This window comes from Lissotriton helveticus, chromosome 8 (genome assembly GCF_964261635.1).
Source record: "Lissotriton helveticus chromosome 8, aLisHel1.1, whole genome shotgun sequence".
Taxonomy (NCBI): Eukaryota; Metazoa; Chordata; class Amphibia; order Caudata; family Salamandridae; genus Lissotriton; species Lissotriton helveticus.
Window position 1 is genome coordinate 841,122,687 of NC_136069.1, and position 18,658 is coordinate 841,141,344.

At 49.1% G+C, this 18,658-nt stretch overlaps 1 protein-coding gene across 1 annotated transcript in view; it reads left to right on the forward strand.

The window, feature by feature from the left end:
• LOC144772946 (adhesion G-protein coupled receptor G2-like) overlaps window positions 1–18,658 on the forward strand; it is a 1,412,864-nt gene that overhangs the window by 1,165,128 nt on the left and 229,078 nt on the right. The window lies entirely within an intron of this gene.

An 18,658-nucleotide genomic window follows, 5' to 3' on the forward strand; every position in this document is an offset into this window, starting at 1 on the left:
AAATGGGAGAGTGGCTTGACGGGCGAAGATGGCGGTCGCAGCCTTGTAGAGCTCCCGCCGGCCCGAACGATATCCGACTGCATATCCTGGCCACTGAGCCCATCCCGCCATACCTTCGCGGGGCGAGTATCTGTGCGGCGCCGAGAACCCTCCGGCTCCACGAGTGGCTTCCCTGAACGGCCCGGCGAGGCTGCGCTGCCGGCGGAGACGTGCGGCCTGGTCTCTGTCACCGAGACCGGGGCCTCGATTTTGGAGCGGCTGTGGGGAGCATTGCAGGACTGGCGGACCGCGCAGCTGCCAGGCGGACCCTGGGCTGCGGAGGCTCCGAGGCGCTGTGGCTGGGCGCCGGACTGCCTCGCTGCACACGGGGGAGGCGATTGGAGCACCTCGGCCCTCTTGGAGGACACGGAGGCCTACATCGACGCTGGTAAGCTGGGGCCTCGATTTTCGGGCTCCCGGGGCCGGCCGAAGCCAAGGCTGACACTGATTGCGGGAGGTGCCTGGGTGCCTACGTGCCTGTGGTGACTGCGACCGACTGTGAGTGGCGCTGCGGAGCTGCCTTCTGAAGTTATCTTTTGGGCCGTACTGCAGGCTGGGGCGCTGGATCTGCTTGGGCCTGCCTGTGAACTGTCTGGACCCTCCCCGGGTCCGTTGTTGGCGTGGCCGGCAGTGGGGCTGTGAGGGACGCCCGGAGACCCACGAGGGCCGCCGGGTCCGGAGCGGTCCTCGGAGCGGCCGAAGAGAAGGGGGCGGACAGACGACCGGCCTACATTTGATCAGTGACGCTGCCCGGGCTTGGCTGGGTACTGGCTCATCTCTGGTGACCGCGGTGCCACAGACATTCTCACTCGACGGCGGAGGACCTCCTTTGCTCTTTTGCTTGTGCGGCTTCTTCCCATACTGTGGCCCTACAAATACAAGCAGCCATGACCAGGGGGGGTGGCGGCCCGCCCAAGCAGGGGCCCATTGACAAATTTACAGGGCCCAGTGGAGGGTCTGGAGCAGCTGGAGGCGGCGGTGGAGCGGGGCCAGATAATGGGGCGCTCATGGCGGCGATCACCCAGTCCAGGGACATGCTGGACGCCAAGATTGGGGCAGTGGGCGCGGATGTGACTCTGTTGCGCCAGGATCTGCGAAATGCCGTGGCACGGATTACGGAGACGGAATCGAGGATCTCGGTGGTGGAAGACGATGTTGGGACCCTGAAACGCAAGATGGCTGCGATGGAGCACATCCAAAAGAACCTTGCGACCCGGGTGGAGGATGCCGAAGGTCGCGCACGTAGAAACAACCTTCGCTTTGTTGGCTTTCCGGAGAGGTGTGAGAAGGATAATATGGAACTGTTTCTAACCCAATGGCTGGAGAGCTGGCTCCCCTCAGGGGCCCTCTCCAATTGCTCTATAATTGAACGAGCACATCGAGCCTTAACACAGCGACCGCCGGAGGGGGAGCGTCCCAGGGCTGTAATCGCCAGACTCTTGAACTATCATGACAGGGACGTTATCCTACGGGAGGCGAGAGCCAGGGACTCCATTATGTACGAAAATCGGAAGATCATGATCTTTCCCGACTATACCAGATTGGTACAGCAGCAGCGCCGTTCCTTTTTGGATGCCAAGGCCAAGTTACGGGGTCTGAAGATTCAATACTCTCTATTGTACCCGGCCCGCCTACGGGTTGTATATCAGTCCCGGACTCACTTTTTCGATTCCCCTGAGGATGTCTTCAAGTGGACTGACGAATCTGTGCCGATCAGGCCACATGCCCAGCCGGGGCTGAATCCTGGTGTCTCTGGAGGTTCATCGCAGGAGCGGAGAGGTCAGCCGGTCCGGAGTGGACGACATCGGAGGTCCCGGTCGAGGAAAAGATCCGCCTCCGCCAGCGCGACTCAAGATAGTGGAGCTATTGCATCTGACCACTCCGAAGATAACTCTTGAGACCCTGGGAAGGGACGCGCTTCTCGGCTGACGCAGTGGATTCGGACTGCCGGGTGGCCCACGGCCGGGCTTCGTCTCTAAGAAGTTCTGGTGCTGCCCACAGTGCTTGTTCTTGAGGATGGATTAGCTGTGAGTGGTGTTGCGGATGGAGGTTCAGGGGCGACCTGATAGGGGCCTCCAATTACCACACGTTGTGGTGTTGACTAGGGGAGGGGCGGGCTTTACTGTTCCTAAAGGGGGTTGGGATCCATTGGTATGGTTGGTCTTGGGCCCTCTGTTTTGGGCCCGGGGCTGCCCATGCCGCGACAGGTACTTCAGTGTTCTATGAGGTATAGGGGTGGAGGGTGTTGGGGGCAGGGGACAGGGGTGGGAACTGTAGAGATGTGGATGACTGGGAGTGGGAGTCAGACAGGGGTTGTTATCGTTGATGCTGGGGGGTTTTAGGACGGGTGGGGGGAAATGCACGTGCTGTTTACAAATGTCCTGAAGAAAGTGCGAGGTGTGTGGGGGTGGTGCGGGGGGCCTACTTGTTGGACCTCACTTGACTATGGCTGACATGCCTCATGGACTCCCCGGAGAGTCCCTACGGATACTCAACTGGAATGTCAGGGGGATGCTTGATAAGATTAAACGGGGAGCTGTTTTGCGTTTGGGGAAGAGGGAATCTGCTGATGTGCTCTTGCTCCAGGAAACACACATGATGGGCTCTAAAGTACTTAGCTTGCAGAGGTTTGGCTATCATCAGGTCTTTCATGCTGGTTTCGTCAGGGGGTCCAGGGGTGTTGCCATTCTGGTACATCGCAGGGTGGCCTACGTCCATGAGAAGCAGTGGGCGGACCCACAAGGTCGCTATATATTTGTCAAAGGTATGGTGGGTGCTGAGCCGGTGGTTTTTGGAAGTGTCTATGCCCCTCCCCCTCTGCAGTGGGCCCTGTCTGAGAAGCTGTTCATGGTGTGGGATGATATCCCGGAGTCCTTGGCTGTGGTTGGGGGCGACTGGAATGAGGTGATGGATGTATGTATTGATCGACAGAGGCGACAGGGGGTGCTCGCTGGCTCTCTCCCAGTTTCCCCTACCTGATTGCGAGCTATGGTTGAGGGATTGGGATGGGTGGATGTATGGCGACATATGCATCCCGCAGCGCGCGACTACACGTATGTCTCTGCGGTGCATGGCTCATTCTCGAGACTGGACTATGTGTTTGTGCCTAGTGTCTGCCTGAGTAGGGTGCGAGAAGCTACGATATTACCGAGGGGGCTGTCAGATCATTCCCCAGTATTAGTCAAGGTAGAACTCCTTAGGAAGCGACAACCCTTCCGGTGGAGGATGTCCTCGTGGCATCTTCAGCAGCCCAGTTATGTCCAACACCTGCGAGAGGCGATCGCCCATTACTGGCGGGAAAACCTAATAGACGATATGGACGCAGCGGTGGCTTGGGAGGCTATGAAGCCCACTATAAGAGGGGTAGACATCGCGTGGTGTGCTGCGGCTCGTCGCAGGCAGCGGGAGTCGACCACTACGGCTGCCAAACTAGTGGAGGACTTGGAGCAGCAGAGTAGGGGAGGGGGAGACGAGGTAGTGATACGATTGCTTCTCCAGGCACAACAGTCTTATGCATCTCTCTTGATGGATGAGGCTAAGCAGGCGTGGTTGGCCACGCGGAGCAGAATATACCAGTGGGGTGATAAGTCCAGTACCATGCTCCATAGGTTATGTCAGCGCAGTCTTCAACCGATTACGCTGCCAGGCCTCACTGCTGAGGACGGAGTGGTGATTACAGACCCGGCTGAGCTGGCGGCGAGTTTTGCCGATTATTTCAGGGCACAATATGCCCCGCGAGACTGCCTCCCCGTGGACGACGTAGCTAAATTCATAGACGACTTGCCGCCTAGGGCTGTCTCCGATGAGGCCAGGAAGACACTCGATGCTCCCCTTACGGCTGATGAACTAGGAGAGGAACTGGGCCAACTTAATGTAGGGAAGGCACCTGGACCGAGTGGCTACCCCTGTGAATTTTTTAAGAAGTTCCAACTCCTCCTGGGATCCCATTATCGAAGCGCACTGGAGATGGCACGAGAGCGGGGTAGGTTGCCTCCTGACTGGCGCCACGCTGAAATTGTGGTTTTCCAAAAGCCGGGTAGACCCCCTGACAGACATGACTCATATCGCCCTATCTCATTGCTCAATATAGAGGCTAAAATACTGGCAAAGGCTCTAGCAAACCGTTTACTTCCATATATGACGGACCTGGTCCACCCCGATCAGGCCGGCTTTATGCCTCATCGGGGGATGTATGACGTTACTCCGCATACCGTTACAACTACCTACCATTACAACGCGGCCATTACAACGCATACCATTACAACGCATAGCGCTTTGGGGTGCTGGATAGTGGTAAGTATAATTTACTATTCTAACTCCAGTCCCCGTGGACCCTAGGGAAGGTGTTGGATAGTAAATTATACCATTCCCTATCCTATAGCGCCCCCCAGCGCAATGCGTTGTAATGGTATGCGTTATAAAAGTCGCGTTGTAATGGTAGTGCGGAGTAACGAATGCGTTGTAACAGGTGCATACCCTCATCGGGCGACACGGCACAACATCCGGCGAGCGCAGGCGGCGGTGGATGCCATGGGGGCCACGGGGGAACGGGCGGCTTTGTTACTGGCTGATATACATAAAGCTTTTGATTCAGTTAGCTGGACGTACCTCTTTGCGCTTCTGTCCCGTCTCAACCTGGGCCCAGTGTTTCTGTCATATATCTCACTGCTGTACACGGATATTACGGCGTCCGTGCGGGTTGCCGGGGCCATATCGGAGACGTTTTCCATTGGACGGGGGACCCGTCAGGGGTGCCCATTGTCCCCATACTTATTCGCCTTGGCCATGGAGCCTCTGGCCTCTTGGGTGCGCATTGACGCACAGATCCGGGGCTTTGTTTGGACTGAAACCCTAGTCGATAGAATTGCTTTATATGCGGACGACGTACTCTTCTTCCTTACTGACTTGTGTCGCTCGGGGCCCGAGTCTTAGAAATTATGCGAATCTTTGGGGAGGTCTCGGGCCTTTATTTGAATTTAGGCAAATCCACCCTTTGGGTACTGGGGGGCGCAGTGGAAACGGACCCCTGGGTGACGGGTTTACAGTTGGCAACCGGAGGTTTGAAATATTTGGGGGTGTTCCTCTCGGAATCCATACACACCACATGGGAACGCAACATAGTGCCTGTGTGGGAGAAGGTTCAGGCAGATATTAAAACGTGGTCCCGGATGCCTCTGACTATTTTCGGTAGATCCGCGATATTCAAAATGGTGGCTCTTCCGCGTCTTTTATACCAGTTGCAGAACTATCCTCATCCCGTCCCTCCCCAGTGGTTTCGGCAGGTCAACTCTGCATTGGGTCGCTTCCTGTGGGCTGGGGGTGCGGTTAGGGTGGCGCTACGGACGTGCTTCCTTTCCACGTATTGCGGTGGCCTGGCCACCCCTGATCTGCTGTCCTATTACCAAGCCTCCCAGCTGCTAATACTCAATGAGTGGTGGTATGGTGACAGGGGCGACCCGGCATACGCCCTGGAGCGCTCATTGATGGGAGATAGTACGCTACACATGATTCTTTATTCAGCCCGGTTGCGACGTACATTGCCATGCGTCACGAGAGTTGTCTTTGCCGTGTGGAGGCAGGCGTTGCGTCGCATGGGCTGGTGGGGTAGGCTGACTGCGGAAACGCCGTTGTGGCATAACGGACGACTCCCCGGACTGTCCACGCTGCCGGGGTTCGACGGCTGGGAGGCGATTGGAATTTCGACGCTGGGTCATGTAATGTCCGGGGTCACTCTTAAATCGTTCCAGGAACTCAGTGCTGAGTTCCAAATGCCCCAAACCCAATTCTTTCGTTACCTACAATTTCGTCATGCACTTACACCCAGTGTTGCTGATTTGGAATCGCTCCCTGAATTTAGCCCTGTTGAGGCGAAGGTGTTCATGGGAGACCTTGGAGATAAGAAAGTCTCCCGCATCTACCAAACGATGGTTACTCATTGCTCCTCTACCTTGCTTCCCCTGAGGGCGGCTTGGGAGGCGGATATTGGTCCCCTCGATGAAGATGACTGGAGGGAGGCCCTAGAATCCCCGCGGGGGACCGCGATAGCAATGCGGCTTAGATTGATCCAGTTCAAGTATCTCCATAGGGCTTATTATACCCGGGAGCGGCTTTGGAAGGCTGGACTGATTGGTTCACCGGAATGTCTGCGGTGTGGTGCTGCAGTAGGTACGCTGCTGCACACAGTGTGGTCATGTCCTAGACTGATTGGCTTCTGGAGGGGTGTATGGAATTGCCTGTCTGAAGTTCTTGGATGGGACCTACCACGCACTCACCGATTAGGGTTACTCTACATCCTTGAGGGGGTTGGTGGGAACTTATACAAACGCCACCTATTGTTATTGGGGCTGGTAGTTGCCAAACGGGACCTGGCCCGAGCGTGGAAGGGAGACCGAGCCCCCCCCTGTGTGCATGGAAGGCCGGCCTGGACTATTATATGGGGCTGGAACAACCTGTGTTTGAGGCGAGAGGATGCCCCCGTAAACACTTCAAGATCTAGAAGAGGTGGGCAGACTATAGGGAGTTGCCTTTAGATCCCCCTGTGGAACATGAGGAAGAAGTATAGGTGGAGGTGCCATACGGGCCGTGAACTGTGTCATGCCTGTCACACTACGTACAAATACAACCGAATTTCTGTCTGCACGTGCATAGGGTTAGGGAGGGATAAGGGGCGGGTAGCAGGGTGGTTGGGCGTTGGGAGTTGGTGGGGGTAGGGGTGGGGAGGGGGTTAATTTTCTTGCTTTACTCCTACTCTTGATTGGTTATGGCTATAATGATGTAAACTGTACTATGATACTTGGTGGTGCTCTCCTGATTGTGGGGAACCACTTCTTTCACTCTGCTCAGCTCAATCAATAAAATTTTGTTGTGAAAAAAAAGAGCATTACAATTAGTAAATTAGACTAATTCAATTCCCAAAATAATTTAGTAAAAATAAGAAAAATATACTGATTAAAACAATACAAAATGGCATCATGCAGAATGCACTATTTCGTCCTTTCAGACTGTGCATTTAATAACATGGATGCAGTAGCAGTGCATTTTACAGTCCTCCAGATTTTTTCTCGAATTGTTTTGCTGGCTTCAGAATTCTGTGTACATTAACCCTGCTAACCAGTGGTAAAGTGGATGTGCTCCCTATTTACACATGGTTGAATTGGCAAATTCCTAATTTTTATATTTATCTTACCTGTAAGTCCATAGTATGTAGTACAAAATGTACCTACGGCCTACAAGTTAAATGTCAAATCGTGCTTGACAGGTGTGCTGAGTTTACTTATAATACTTTAAGGCACACTTGAAAGGCAGAGAATAGGACAGCAATATAATTCTTGTTTATCCACTCTCTAGATGTTGTAGGCCCTGCTTTATCCAACCAAACGTGTGTCTCAGGGGACTAGGAGTGCACTTGACAGAAAGGGAAACATTTTGCCAGAACAAATCTTGTGTGTCCACTGTATGGTTACTGGAAAATCCTATTTTTGTTTTACTAGACTTCAGTCTCTGGGTGTATTTGAGTACAGCCTGTGTTCTCTATCATGGCTACCAGGGGGTTGATCTTATGTTAATTTAGTGACAAGGTTTGTGATTATTCCTTGATATGGGTAGTCACACACCCAATTTAATTTTGTATATTGGTGGCTTCTGTGGGATCCAGGACTTGTGTATTACAGTACCACTCAGTCATTTACATTAAAACCCCAAATCCCCTTTTTAATTTCACCTAAAAATTGACTTTTTTATTTTTAAAATGACTTCCGATTTTTAAATGGTCATTTATGGCAAATGTCATTGCTTCCCTCCAATTTTGCACCTGTGAGTTTTGAAAGAAAGGTAGTGGATCAGAGCATCATCGAGAGCCTCAGTAGGATAGCCAGCAGTCCCAAAGATTCAGCCCTCACTTGTTGGCCCACCTGATGTATTTCCAGTGTAATGCTAGGGTGTAGATTGTCCCTGTTAGTTTAGGGAACAGTGCAGAGATTACTCTAGTGTCCCCCAATGATAAACAGATGGTATCCAAAGCTCACATGTCTGCATGCCACTGCCTTTACTTTTTAATGTTATCAATCAATAGGCAGAGGGTGGCAGGACTGAGAACCACTGGAGCCAGTATGACTGGTTTTCAGTGTCATCTGGTGTCTTCAGAACAGGTGGTCTCTAATGTTGTTCTCTAGATTCGGAGAGCTGACAACGTAAGCTAGTATCATATTGCTTTGATTCCCTGGGAGTGAGGTGGGGTCTTTGGTTCCTTGAGAATAGCTATGAGTCCAGCAATGGCTGTAAATCGTCTGCTAGGGAATAACCTGGAGCATACCATCTGAAAGGAGGTGGAGCTCAGATCCCTTTTTGAGATGTTGAGATTGCCTGTGTGGATCCGGACTGTGGGAACCTCTGGGGCTGGTTTACCACACCTCCTGCCCCTTCTCTTCTGGCAGGCACTTGGGGCTGTTTCAGACTCCAGGTTTATCTGACTCCCCTCACAGGCCTTTGATATTTCTGCCCAGGAAACCTTGGTGAGTTGGTCAGATCGCAAGGTGCAGAAGGGCCATCCAAAGCAAAGTTCTGCTTGTCCCAGAGAGCCTGCAGCAACAGGCCAAGGCCCAGAAAAGTGGTGACACCTCTTGCGATGTCACCTGCTGGGATAATGGTCTCCTGCATTGTGAGCGTGGGTCAACTAGATTGTTGATTGTTCCCCAGTGCTATAGGGCCAATCTACTAGAGCTGGCACATGATATTCCATTGTCAGAACATATGGGGCAGGCCAAAACCTATGTCCGCCTGGCTACCCAATTTTTTTGGCCCTAGATGAGGAACAACTCAGATGCCTTCTGACGGTCCTGTGTGAATTCCCAGACTTCTGGCAGGTCAGGAGTGAAGCGCAACGCTCCATTCAAGCCTTTTCTTGTGGTTTGAACACCGGATGAGAGAGTAGGTGTAGATCTTGTTGGGCCTCGGAAACCCAAGACAGCCCCAGGGAACAGGTTTATTTTTGTCTTGGTGGACTAATAATAATAATAATAATAAACTTTATTGTTTAGTTAATTAAAACTATAACAAAGCCAAAATGGAAGAGAATTGAACATTACAATAAAATCAATAAAATTCTTCATAGTACAGTTTAAAACGCAGAATTTAAAATGATGCTGGTAGGAGCTTTATCAGATTGCTCGTCATTAAATGGTTAATAATACTGAAAATCTTATTTTAAAATTTCAAGAGCTTTCAGACGCTTTTCAAAGGCAATCAAGAACTTTATGAGTTTGCAATTAATTATAGGGTCTGTTGAGTCTAGGGCACCAATAATGGCTGATCTACAGGTGCGTATACCTTTGGCCCCAAAAATGTTCTTTAAAAAGAGTGTGCGCTCCTGGTTCAATGTTTTGCAGTGGCATATAATATGGATTATGTCTTCTTTTGTAGTGCCACATAGTCGACAGTCGTTTGCATCTGAGCGTTTCCAGACAGGTTCGTCAGCCAAAGTTGGTAGTTTGCCGAATCTCACTGCCATCAGCCTTTTTTTTTAAACACAGAATACGTTGATGCTAGATAGGTAGCCGAGGTGAGATTGTTGTAACTGTTAATCACGGTCCATGAATGGGAGCGGGCGGCAAAGATAGCTTTATCTGTAATTAGTGAGTGGAATTTGGCCGCTTTGTTTAGAACCTGTTTAAAGGACGTGAATGGCAGGTTTTTTTCCCACAGGTTTACGGTGCATGTTTTCTCTAGTGCGCCAGTCAGATATTTGTTTGCTGCGGAGTTTTGTTGGTTTTCTAATTCCTGCCATAACAAGCTGTCCAAGGTGTTATTTGTGGAGTTCGTTTTAATTCTATACCATACTCTAATACTTGTGTAGAGTCTTCCCAGTGACTCATTCATCAGACCAAATTCTAAACGCGTCTGGGCGGGTGAAGCTGAGCGTGGGAGCTGTAAGACCATCTTGTAGATTTTTGTGATAAGGCTATTTAAGGTGATATCGTCCTTGCCCTGCATGGCTATACTAGCATAGGATAGTGTTGGAAGTACTTTGGTTGCCATCACTGTTAGTAGGGGTTACAGCGAGGGGCCTTCCAACTTTTTTGCCAGTGAGCTAAGTGCGAATGTTATTGCTCCGGCTCTCTGCTTCATGTATTTTTTTGGGGCGTTTAGAGTGAGCTTGTCATTGAGGTAGTATCCTAGGTATTTATAGTTTGTTACTCTTTCCAGTGATTTTCCCTCAAGTGAGATGTTAAGTTGCACTGTGCGACGGTTAGTTATTGACATAGTTTTTGTCTTAGATAGGTTCAGAGCAAGATTATTTGCCGTCGAAAATTCTGACGTTACTGCCAGTAGTCTGGACAGGCCCACTTTAGTTAGGCTCATAAGCACAATGTCATCGGCGTAAGCCCAATGGGTAAGATGAAAGTTACCAAGTTTCGGTGCGTGCGCATTGCAGATGTTTAAATTTCCCGAGAGGTCTGAAATGAATAGGTTAAAAAGCTGTGGTGCTAATACGCAACCCTGTTTTAATCCGATCGATGTGTATACTATTCTTGATAGGTGTGATACGTCCCCTAGCTTGATTTGTGTCCAAGTATAGGCGTAGAATAGGAGTAGCGCCTTCAGTATTTTCTCAGGTATGGACCAAGCTTTTAGCTTCGCCCATAATAGCTTGCTATCAACGCTATCGAAGGCCGCCTTCAGGTCGATAAAACAGAGGTTCAGGTCCTGTTTCGAGCGCTGACATTTTTCTGCTATCATGGTTATTGTTAATATGTTAGACGTCGTTCCGATGCCGGCTCTAAAACCAGTTTGCTTTATTGGGATTATTGCTTTATCATCTGCCCAATTTACCAGGTCTTTTAAAAGGAGAGAGGCAAAATATTTAGCTTCGATGTCCTGGAGTGCTATTAGGCGATAATTTAAAGGGTTAGCTCTGTCTCCTCCTTTGTGTATTGGGGTGATGATAGAACCTTTCCAGCTTTCTGGAATGCGGTTATAACTTTGAACATCGGCAAAAAGTTCTTCGAGGTGTGGGGCCCAAAAGTCTGGTGCTTCCTTAAAGGCAATTTGTGGGATGCCATTCGGGCCCGGCGCTCCATTACTTTTTCCCTTTCTGATGATGGTGATAATCTCGTCAGCCATGTACCAGCCGTCTGTGGCTTCAGTAGGTGGCGTTGTCCTTTGTGCCATTGTTGTGCGGTTGGTATGGTAATGTTCTTCGCAGCTGTTTAAATGTGGTTCCGCTGGTCCCAATATCTGCGCAGGAGCATTCCTTTGCTTTTCTTCAAATTTTGTCGACAGGAAGGTTGACCATACCGTTTCTCGAATATTCGAGGACAGTACGTTTCGTGGCCTTGTCAGCTGGTTTATTATGGTCCAAAATGTATTCGAGTCCTGTAACTTAGAGCTTGCCAGTAAATTAATCCAGAAGTCGTCATTCGCCTTCTTTTTCTGCTCCCAAATCCTTTTTTAATGTAATTTTCTTTGGACAAGAAAAGTATTCAAATAGGTCGGGTCGTTCGCTTTTGATTGCAGGTTTTTTTGGCTTCTCCGTAGGGCCCTTCTTTGTTCCTGTAGTGCCAAGGGCAGTTTCTTTGTTGGGTGCTTAATTTTCACCGCTGTTTTAGTTGGTTTCATTTTTTACTTTAATTATGCAAGAAAAAGAGACCAGGCTTGTATCTTGTCCATTGTAGCTCTGTTTGTCTCTTGCAGAGCGTCCTTTTTTATTGAAGTCCATTTCAGTTTGTTCGAACTGTTCCAGTGTATTCGTTTCTGATTAATTGTTCCTAGATGGCCCTCCAGGGAATACACCGGTTGCAGTGTATCTGCAAAAAAGTTGAGTTTCAGGTGTTGCATGCTATGATCGCTCATTGTTGTATATTCGATGTAAAAGGTGAGTACTGGAGGGATCAATGGAAGACTTATTATAGTAAAATCCAATGTAGATTGACTATAAGGGCCGTAGAACGTTTTCTTTGGTGGGTTGTCTTTCACACTCCTGCCATTCAGTACTCGCATACCTAGGTACTCTAGGTCTGTTACTAAGTGAGTAGCTAGGCTGTCCTTTCGGCTCTTTGTTGCGCCTGTTGCCTGCTGGGGGACGTTCCAATGTATGTTATCTGAGGTTAGTATCTCGTCTTCCTCTGGTGTGTAAATGAGATTGGAGTTAAAATCTCCCGTTAGAATAATGTTCCAAGTTGGTTCAGAGCTTCGAAGATTTAATATTTCCTTGCATAATAAATAGTTTTTTGTCTTTTTTACTTCAAGATTTGGTTGGGTGTAATAATTGATCAGTATTGTCGTTTTATGACCGTACTTTTTCTGGCCTGAGAATTTAATTAGCTGTAAACTTGGATCTGGCGATTGGAGTTGTTCTGTCTTGATTTTAAGAGCAGTAGACACGTATACCGATAGGCCTCCGATTGCTCTCCCGTAGGTTTTACATTTTTTGGCTGGCACCGTGTAGTGGATATAGCCCGACAATGCAATTTCTTCCTGCAGCCATGTCTCTTGCAGCGCAATTATATCGGCGTTGTCCCATCCATCCAAGGCAAGACCGTCGTTCAGCAGTCTTTTTGCGCCAGCTATGTTCCATGAGATAATATGTATGTTATTATTTGCTACTTTATTTCTTTCGGGGCAGATCGGTCAGTTAGACCGTTTATTGTTTAGTATGCTGGAAAGCCATTTCCAGGAATCAGTTGTGGTTAACGGTTCACCTGCTTTGACTAAGTCCGTCTCTTTGCATGTAAGTTCTGCCTCGCTTCTGCCTTTGGCATTATGTAATATAGAATAGACTGTTTTTTTCGGGGCAAGGTCCGCCAGTCTCCTTGTAAGTTGCATGCCGCTATTTATCTGTAAAGGAAGCAGGTATCTTGGGGCGATTGGCTGAGATAGTTGAATGCCCCATGCTTGGAATATCTCAGTTTTCCCTAGAATAGATTGCGCTATGGCAGCTGATTTCCATGTTGTCATTGTTTGTTCGTGCGTTGTTGCATTAGTACTGGTTAAAAATTCTACCCGGTCTAGGTCGGACGATTTGATAGCGCTTAAATCCTTAATTTCTTTAATCAATTTTAGGATATTGTTCCTGTTTAGGATATCGTGTCTGCCTTGGGTCGCGTACTCTGGGGTAAAAATTATTTGGCAGCCAACGTTGTCTGCTTTGATGGTGTCTGATATTGGCTTTGTAGCTGCCTCTTTGCTTGGCCATGACGTTTCGTTGTTAGTAACGCAGAAGCTCAGCTTTGTCTGGATCCGATTGCTCTGGGTATCAGGTGTTGAATTGATGGTATCTGATATCGGCTTTGTTGCTGCCTCATCGCTTAATCGTGGTGTTTCGTTGTTTGTAACAACGAAGCTCAGCTTTGTCTGGGTCAGGTTGCGCTGGGTATCTGATGTTGAAATGTGGCGGATTGGCCCGGGGTATTGGGTGGTGCCGTGTGGTCCCTCTTGGTGGACTATTTCTGTGTTGTTAGCTTTGAAACAGTGCTTTTCAGCTTCGCTCTCTCTCTCCTTCTGTAGTTGGTTACTAGCGCATTCTTGAACAGCTTTGTTTCCCTCATGATGTGCTCGTAGTTGAGCATTTTGGGGTTTTAATGATGGTGTTGTGTTGGGCGTGTGCTTCGACCAAGCCGAGTTTATTGATTCCATAACTGGCATTGGGTCATTGGATGACCGCCCGTTTAAAAAGTTCTTTGACTGCTCATTGTATACTTGGACGATAGTTTTGTTGTTGTCAATTGCCAGGGATATTTTGCATGCCGACCCTTTTGCTGTCAGGCTGGTCTGTTTTGCGGCGGGATTTTGATCGAATGTTTGCGTCGATTGGCGGATTTGCTGAGGTCCCAGTAAGCTTTGAGGCTTGGGTTCCACGGTTAGTGATGTTGTGTATATAAGTTGTCCGTTGGCTCCTGCTTCTGCGTCTTTAATAGTGTCCCTTGTGCCTGCCTCTGTCGTATTTTGTATATGTTGGTTTAAAAATATTGGATAGATACTGTGACATCGGAGTACATCTTCTTCCATTTTTTTGTTTCTGGCTTTTCTTTCTTTTTTCTTTTGTCTTTTCGTTAAGCTTTGTTTCGTTTGCTTGGCAGTGGTAGATTCCGTCATTGATTTTTCAGTTGTGTTATTGCTGATTATATTGATCTCGTGCCTTGATGTCTGTAGTTCAGGTGTTTTTTCTTCTGGAGATCTGTTGCTGCCAGGTTGTTGATCTTCGGGGTTGAAGCTATTTAGGCTTTCGGTGACTCTGTCGCGGCTTATTGCGTGTTTAAATTAATGATCTGGTCAAGGACTGTTGGTAGGGTGCTCAATTTGTCGAGAATTGGGCCGCAAGGGCAAATTTGATGTTGTTCAGTAGAGTTGGCTTGAGCTCTTTTAATTAAGGTGTTGAGATTATCCAGTTTTGTATTTATTCCTGCTATGTAGGATGCAATTATATTCATCAAATCAATTTGGATGTCCAACTTGTCGGATTGCATTGTTAATGTCGCCGTAGCTGTTTGTAGCGCTTGCACGAAGGGTGCTGCGAGGTTCAGAGGCTCATCGCCTTTAGGTGAATTTGATTCTTCGTCGTGTCTTAGGGAATTGTTATGTTCCTTTACGTTATTGGATGGAGCTTGTTGCCCAGCGGAGACCGTTGAGCCGGGTGCGGGATTGTTATTGCTCGGAACTTGTGGGTATGGGGCCTTTAAGGCATCCCTTGAGCTTTTCAAGCACTGTATTGGCTTTTTCCTGATTCAACCGTTGGTCTGGGACTTTTTCGGCTGACAACTCTCTCTCTTTAATTTTGTCAAGTAGTTGGCTAGTGGTAGGCCATTGTTGCGAGGAATTATTAAGACTTGAGTGGAGTGTAAAGGTTTGCATTTGTTGTGTTAAGTCCCTTGTTACCAGACATAGGTTACTAGTTTCTTTACTATGGTTGTCTTGTGCTTTATTTTGTTCAGAGGCATCTAAGCCCTCCTTGTGAGCAGTGTGGATTAATGCAGATGTGTTTACGCTTATTTGTCTGTTTAGCGGATTTCTTTTGTGATCACTGATTAGTAGGTGATCTTGAATTTTAATAACAGTACCATCTTCGGTAAATTGAGCAGATAGTTTCACAGGCAAAGCTGAGGGCATACAAGCTTCGTCTGCCGACTGATTGTTGTCTTCTGATTCTTTCGCTGGATCCAGTGGGGTTTGTAGGCCCACTACGTCTGTCGTGGAAGAAAACAGTGCTGCGCCTGGGTCTTTCAGGAAGTTGAATCGTAGATCCTGTAAGGAGTTCTTATTCGCTATTGATCTTTCAAAGAGAGTCGCAATTGGTGATATTAAAGGGTTTTTCAGGGTGCTATTGGCCTTATTTGCAGATGATTTTTCAAGTCTTCTCCGTTTGGCTGAGCCCTTCCGGATTGTCGGTTTCTCACTAGGTGCTTTTCCTATTTTGCCGGACCTCATTTTTGGGCTAGAACTACTGCAAATCACGTCCCCCGTATACCAAGTCTCTGCAGCTAGGTTGCAGCTGCTCGCGCTCTGTTTTTTTCAGGTTTTTTCAGGGTTATGAGAACCCCCTAGTGTTGTAGTCTTGCGGGCTTTGGGTTACATCAGCGTTGTTATCGCAGCGCGGGTCACCGCGCTCACGCTAGCTTGCAACCTGTGTTCGGCCTCCCGCTGATGCTGTGCGCTTGCGGCCTCGGTGTTGCCTAGGTGGCGTTGGTGTCACCGCGCTCACGCTAGCTTGCAACCTGTGTTCGGCCTCCCGCTGATGCTGTGCGCTTGCGGCCTCGGTGTTGCCTAGGTGGCGTTGGTGTCACAGTGCGGATCTCCATGGTCACACTAACATGCAACCTGCGTGCAGCCAGCCACCACCGTTCTTGTCTGGGCTTGTGCTCTCCTGCCAACACGGGCTGTGCTCCCAAGATCGAAGATTGCGTTGGGAGGTGTGCCCCCCTAGTGACGGCCACGCAACTTTGCTTCACACTTACCCTCACACTCGCCCTCACGCTCGTGCTCACCCTCCCAAGCCCGTCTGCCCCACGGGAGGGACAGCTGCCGTCAGGGAGAGAGCGGGGGCGGGGGCGGAGGAAGGTGCTGGGCAATGTGGCTGCTCTTGCCTACTTTGTAGCAAGTATATGGGTCTGCTTAGCCCGGAACAGGGTAATAAATGGTGCCTCTAGCTTAGAGGTAGGCCACTGCCTTTCTAGCGAGCCGGCCTTGGTCAGTTGGTGACCGCTTGTTGCTTCGCTGCTCTTTATTTCTGCGTTTGATTGTTATTGTTATTGTAGGTTCTCCTGGTTGGCTACCAAAAATACGGTGGAGCAGGCTTTGTTGATCTGAGCTGGACTGGACTGGACTAAGCTAGTCTTGGCTTGGCTCCCTCCGCTTAGGCAGTCCTTCAATCTCCAGCCTTAATCCTGCAATTAATGTCTCACTATCTCTCTGCCGCCCCTGCCCGTTTTTTCGCCACCATCTCGTGCCTTGACCCCCTTTCGCTCCTCTCGCTCCTGGGGGGTGCTTAGTGGGGCCCCTGCAGATGGGTTACTGTCTTGTCTTGTGTCTTGTCTTGTGGGGCAGTCTTTTGGGCAGGTTATGTTTTTCTATTGAATAAATGCAGGGATGGAGGGCAGCGGGAGGCGCTACCTCCTCATGCCCCTCTGCCTACCTCACCTCCGGCCTCAGGCCGTGTAATCTACAGTTCTCGAGCGCTGCTCAGGCTAAGATCGAGCCAGTACCTCCCCCCGTAGCCTCACTCACCGATACTGCAGGCTGGGAGGGGCGGCTCATTGGACTGCTTGTAACAGCTGCTTCAGATGCCTTGGAACTCTGAGGCACTGCAGGACGCCGGACGCACGGTGCACAGCTCCTGCTTTTCTGGGCTGTGTGTGCCTACGAGGAGGCGCGAGGAGGAGCAGTCTTACAAACCACCGGCCAGCGGATTTGCCGGTTTGCGGTGTGCGGCCCTGGGGGTCTGCTGCGACGGCGCTCTCCTGCTCTCCGGGCCGCTTGACCCCCCCCCGCACGGTTCACCTTCGGCTCGGCTCGGGTCTGCTCTGCTCGGCACAGCCCCTCTGCGCCTCTGCTCCACACTAAGCTGCTCTCTGCGACGCTCCCAGTGCTCTCTATGCACTGCTCTCTAGCGCCACCAGAAGTCGTCTCAAGCTCAGTACTGCCCTAAGTTTTCTGAGATGTGATCTTTTGTTTGTGGTGATATTTCCGACCCACAAAGGGGTTCTGTGTCAAACGACATTTAAAACGTGGCAGTGTGTATGCCAAAGGGATTCAGATATGTCCTCTCAGTCACCAGCTGGATTTGTAGTGTAGAATACCATAACGTTGTTCTGTGATCTTGGTGGACTATGCCAGCTGGTACCCTGAAGAAATAACCCTGAGAACAGTGATGTTTGCCTAAAGGGAGGTACCACAGAAAGGAGCTCAGCACCTTTAAACTTCAGTTGCGGCATCCTGTGAGTGGACCTCACAGTCTTGTGAAGCTCCCAATAAGTCCAACAAGATGTTGCCAGTTAAATGCTAGTCCTCAGAGACAAGATGGGGCACTACATAAAAGAGGCAATCTAAATTTTAGAGGCCATCCAGGAGATGATTAAACAATAATACAACCAGAAGGCCACTCTGGTGGAGTATCAATCTGGCCAGAAAGTGTGGTTTAAGGAGTCTGTGGGGCCTTGAGCCCTCCAGGACCAGTGGACAGGTCCCCATGTAATTAGAGAGGAAGGTTGAGGTCATATACTTGGTGGACCTCCAGAAATCCAGGAACTCTTTAAGGGTTCTGCATGTCAACAGATTCAAATGCATCACATGTGGTTCAGAACTTGTAACAGTTATTGTCTTATGTCCAGAAGCTCCTACAGTTCCCAAAGTACCAGAAAACAGTTCTTTAAAAAAATTGATATTTTCCTCCACATCACTCCTGAATCTCCCAAATATCTGGAGGTACCTTCTATGTCACAATAGCAAAATTTACAGTGGAAACACTGCTCATACACAGTATCCAGAAAGAGACTGTACAGTACGGTCCCAATTTCTCAGCTGGTTCTTATCCACTATACCCTTCTTATCCTTGATTTCCATGTGGACTTAAGACAACTCTTCCCTCTTGAGAAATGTTTCCAGAACTTTTGGTATAAGACTTTGTTCTGACTTCAGGTGATGGGAGCATCAAGATAAAGTGGTGACTCCATGGTCATTTGTGGAGGACTCAGAGCCTATACTCACTTTCTCTTTGGGCCCTTCACATATTTTCAGCCAACAGTTTTTTAACATATAGCTAAGGTATACCAAGAAAATATAATTCATGGAGTTTTTTAAAATGGCATATGGGTATCTCAGCTGCTGGAGATGCTGATCCTGCCCCTGGCTATGACTATTAAAATACAGTACCTCACTCTCCCCACCAGTGTAAGACCTACTAAAACGTGTCCTGTTCCTTTTCCAACTTATAAGCGAGAGCAGCCAGCCTGGCTGGGGAAAGTGTAGCTTTACAAGCAGGTCCGCATTTCTTTTCAGCTTTCACATGAACAAGAATCTTCCAGATGTCCTGCATGTTCTTTATTTGGTCATTTGATATAAACTTCTCTATGACTATCGGAAAACTATATGAGTGAAGAGTGATGATTGGGTCAAAAACTGGAAAATGCGACAG